The sequence below is a fragment of the Chrysochloris asiatica genome, unplaced genomic scaffold (assembly GCF_000296735.1).
Source record: "Chrysochloris asiatica unplaced genomic scaffold, ChrAsi1.0 scaffold00387, whole genome shotgun sequence".
In the NCBI taxonomy this organism is placed as follows: Eukaryota; Metazoa; Chordata; class Mammalia; order Afrosoricida; family Chrysochloridae; genus Chrysochloris; species Chrysochloris asiatica.
Genome location: NW_006408905.1, coordinates 1,526,816 through 1,531,957, shown reverse-complemented (window position 1 = coordinate 1,531,957; position 5,142 = coordinate 1,526,816).

Here is a 5,142-nt window from a genome sequence, read left to right as displayed (position 1 = left end):
GTCGCTATGAGTCAGTTCTGACTCGATGGCACCTGACAACAACAACATTAGGAGAGAACAGTCCCTGGAGAAGGACATTTTGTTTGGTAATGTGAAGCATCAACAGAAAAAGGAAGACTCCCAGTAAGATGGATTGGCACCATGGCAGTAGCAATTGGCTCCAAGATCCTCAATAAGATGGACTGGCACAGTGGCAGCCGCAACGTAACAAAAATTGTAAGGATTATGCAGGACTGGGCGGTGTTTCATTCTGTTGTGCAGAGGGTCACTATGAGTCAGAAACAACTCAATGCCACTTAACAACCGCATAAATATTACCACATGGGTTACTGATAGCCAATATTGTCATTGTTGTTGTTGGTAAGTGCCACTTAGTCAGTTTCCACTCATAGAACCCTCTTATAAAGCTTCTGAGGAGTGGTTGGTGGGTTTGAGTCATCAGCCTTGCAGTTAGCAATCTAGCGCCACACAAGGAATCCTAGTAATAGCTTATACCTATAGAAAACATGCTCAAAATGAACTGTCGTTTTTTATGCCCTCTAAACAGCAAGTAAAAAGATAGGCAGAATATATGCAGTGTATTATCTTTTTTTCTATTTACACATTGTTTAGTAAAAGGACAATTTTTAAAGTTGTTAATGGATCCTGCTCCTGCTTAGACTTAGAGACGAAACAGAACAGTTTAATAAACACTGATCCTAATTATCCTACTAATGTTTGAAACAGACTGGCAATGACCGGTCAAAAAAACACTCATACAGTTCTCTGAGGCTTACTCAAGTGGAGATCTGAAACTATAGGGCCATTCCAAAAGGCTCTTGGGAAGAGAAAAAAACAAAGTTAAACTTGGCAATTAGGTACGAAGGATAGAATGGGTAGAACATAGAACTATAAATGAAATAAAGAATTGCATGTGTGTATGGTGTGTGTCTGTGTGTGTGAGAGAGGAGTCCCTTAAAGATTTAGCTTGTTAAACTATCATTGAAGACAGTGAATAAGCAAAGAGAATAAATGAAGTTAAAAGCTCACCATCACACAATACAGTTGGAAACAGATCAGCAGATGGCACACATGCCAGGAAGCCAGTTCCACAGAACAAAGAATTGCTTTAAGATATTGTCAAATTTCATGGCATGTCACACACTGCTTATAGGAAGCACAGATAAATGATTTATAAATATTAACACATTTTATTTTTTCAGTAACTGATTCAGAAACAGTCATTTTTTAAAGAGAACATAGACTGTAAGTATAAAATATCTTTAGTTTAAAATGCCAACCTCAGAAGCTTGAAAAGAATAATGAAATTGGAAGGTTGCTATTACCTGATTTTAAAATGTACTATAAATTTAAAATAAGTAGGGCACTGTTGTACTGGCATAAAACCCAAAACACAAATCCACTGTCATCAAGTTGATTCTGACCCAAAATGGCTCTATTTGGGGTTTGGGGACTGTAGATCTTCACAGGAGCTGAAAGTCTCATCTCTCTACCATAGAGCAGCTGGTGGATTAGAACTGTCAATTTTGTGATGAGTGGTTCACTGTCTAATTCACAGGGCTACCCAGGATCCTTTGTAAGGCAGAAGTAATGGCACTGGAAACAGGATTCACATATTTGACATCACTAACAATTGCCCTGGTGGTACAACAGTAAACACTCATCTACTCACTGAAAGGTTGGTGGTTTGAACCCATCCAGCTGTGTTTGAAAAAACACTTGGCAACCTGCTCCCATAAAGATTCTAATCTAGAAAACTCTATTGGGCAGTTCTACTCTGCCACATGGGGTTGAAATGGTACCTAATAACAACAGCAACATCTATCTTGTACCTAACAGACACCTAAATTATGTTTATTAATTTTTCTGTATCACAATGAGCTTTAACTTTCATTGCTCAGAAGAAAGATGAAGTGAGCTGGGTAAACTACGCACTGAAATCTTTCCTTGAAGACTTTGTGGGGAAAAGTGATCAAGTAGGATAAGCACTGGACTCCTTGGAAACCCTATACAGGGTGGCTCTGAGTTAGAACTGACTGGATGTCACTTAATAACAAGCAATTACAACAAAGGAAATAATGCAAGGGATATTCCAATATGTACCAACAATTTCAGATCAAAGTTAAAAGAAAAGAGCGATAGAGTTGAGTTGACAAAGAATGTGACTAAGAAAGGGAATTTGGAAAAAGACATTGTGATCTCATAATGACAGTCAATTCTGATTAGGAATAAAAGAAAAAAAAAAAACGATTTTAATAAATTCTTATCTCCGCTAGAAGAAAAATGTCCATCAGTACTCTTCATAGGTGCCCACATTTGATTTCCCCTTGTGGCTCGCCTCCAATCCTGACCACTTAATCAGCATGCTTACTACATGAAGTCAAAGCTCAGAACTCTCTTTACTTTTGATTTCCACATTTATAGAAATAATTCCCTTTAAATTGTTATTAGCTGTCCATGTATCCTCTATTGTCACCTATTTCTCACCAATCTCCAAAGAAAAGGTTGCTGGAAATCAATGAGAGGGACAAATCAATAACATCTTTCTTCCCTGTCTAAATTCTAAATTAGTTCACAAATAAGATGAAAGAGTTCATCCAAACTCAAAACATTGCCTTTTTTATTGGTGAAGCTAATGCTGGAGACAATGGTCTAAGTATGAGAGTCAAATAAGGCTCCTAATATTGCAACCCCAAATTAGGCAGTCTTACTTACCAACCAACACACTCAAAATATTAAAGGACAATTTCCCTAAGAAATTACATGATCACTTCCTTTTCCGTGGAAAGGGTAAAAAAGTTCTATGAACACCCAATTTGTCTATCCTAATTTGAATAATGATTAAGCTATTGATTTTTTCTGGAGCACTACTGTGGTACCATAGGATAAGCACTGAACAGCTAGCTAACTAGAAGGTTGGTGGTTCAAACCTACCAGCCACTCCTCAGAAACACTCTACAGGGTCATGGTGAGTCGGAACTGACTTCATGCTACTTATTAACATAAATGCCTCCCTCTGCTCTGAGGGGAGGACTATGTATGGAGGAGGAAAGAAACAAAGAGTGTTACCCTAATAGCAACTATGCACACACACACACACACTGACATGAAATTGTCCTGAAAGTTTATCAGATTCTAATCCAGACACTGGACCTCTAAATCCCGTTCCTTCTAACATTTTTTTTCTCTTTCATTAAAATTGCATATGATTTCTATTATTAAAATGCTGTCCTCTCATCAGTGCATCCCTTGTATCTATACATTTTCACTATTCATTCTTAGTTCAGTTTCAGGAGAATGCGTGATGTTCACCTTTACACAGCCCATTTACGTCTTCATCCACTGTAATCAAACCTTCCCACCAGTTCAATGACGGTGCAGCATCAAAAGTGAGCAATTGTCCCTGAATATTCAAACCCAGGCATATATAGTACTCGCTGTCCTACCTGACCTTTCTGTCATGTGGCAGTGTTGAACACTCTTCCCTTCTCAAATCCATCTCTTCACTGATTTTTCTGACAATTTCTTCTCCTTCCTCCCTCTCAAATTTCTTAATCTCTATCTTCTCAGCAGTTCGTTCTTTACTGGTTGGGCTGCCTCAGTATTCCTCTCTGAGCTTCTCATTTCATGCTACATATCTTTACTGAGCAATCTTTTCACCACCCTGGAGTTAGCCACCCCTTAAAACTGGTAAACGTTCCATTTCATTGGGCTTCTCTTCTGAGCTCAAAAGGAAGCAGACTCAGCATGATCAGATGAAGCTCACCTTCCCTCCCACCACCTTCTATGTGTGCTCTTACTGAATGCCATCAAACTCTACCAATTCATTTGTGATATCTCCTAGAATGTGACCTCTCATTCATTTCATCACATTCAGTGAACTCCAACCCTATCAATTCAACATACTCAGTAATTACAAAATGGACTAAAGCATACCTCCTAACTAGGTACCATTTTAGTCTTATAAATACTGTCGTCATTAGAGTCAATTCAGTAACAACAATGACAAGTCTAATATATAGTCATATTTAATATGCTTTGATTACCTAGCAAGTAAAAAGTCAGTTTAAACAGGGAGTTTTTAAAGGTTTGAAATTATTAAGTGATAATGAAATTCTTAAAGGTTCTCTAAAGAAGTAGTACTTTACAAGTCTCAAGAATCAGAAGGAGGAAAGCCTCCAGGCATCTGGCTACCCTCTCTTCTTTTCTTTTTCTGTGTCCTTTTGTTTCCTTCTGATTTCCCACAGATCCTATTTGTTTATTTCATAGGGCATGATATTATAGAAAATAACACATTTCACCTGAGTTTTCATGTATCTCTTAGCTGTAGCCACATAAATAGATACATAAAGAATGATGAGAAAGGGGGAAACATCAGAAATAGATCCAACAACACCAACATAATGGTCATCAGAAAACACAAGTTGTGAAAATGTATGAGACAAATAGGGACTAGCTAGAATTCTTTAGTGGTTTTAGGATAATTGCTTGGAAAGATTATGGAATTGCTATGCTCTGTTATTGTCTACAAAGAAAAAAACTATATTAAGCTTTGTTGTTCCTAGTAATGACCTTGAGTCAGCATTAAAAGATTAAACAACGCTTATTGTTGTTGTTAGCTGCTATTTATTCCATTGCTGATTCATGCTGACTCCATTGCTAGATTTGACCTAAGATCCACAGAATTTCTTTTATGGTAATCTTTACAAAAGTAGATTGCCACCCTTTTTAAAAAGACGGCTCAGAAAGCAAAGAAGGAAGCCCCTGCCCTTCTCAAAGCTGAAGCCAAAGTGATGACATTGAAGGCAAAGAAGGCAGTGCTGAAAGTCGTCCACAGCCACACAAAAAACGAAGATCCACACATCACCCACCTTCAGGCAGCCCAAGCCACTGAGACTCTGAAGGCAGCCGAAATATTCTCGAAGAGCATCCCCAGGGGAAACAAGCTTGACCACTATGCCATCAGCAAGATCCTGCTGACTACTGAGTCAGCCATGTGGAAGACTGACGATAATAACACACAGGTGTTCACTGTGGATGTCAAGTTCAACAATCACCAGATCCAACAGGCTTTGAAGAAGCTCTATAACATTGAATAGCCAAGGTCAACATCTTGATCAGGCCTGATGGAGAAAAGAAGGC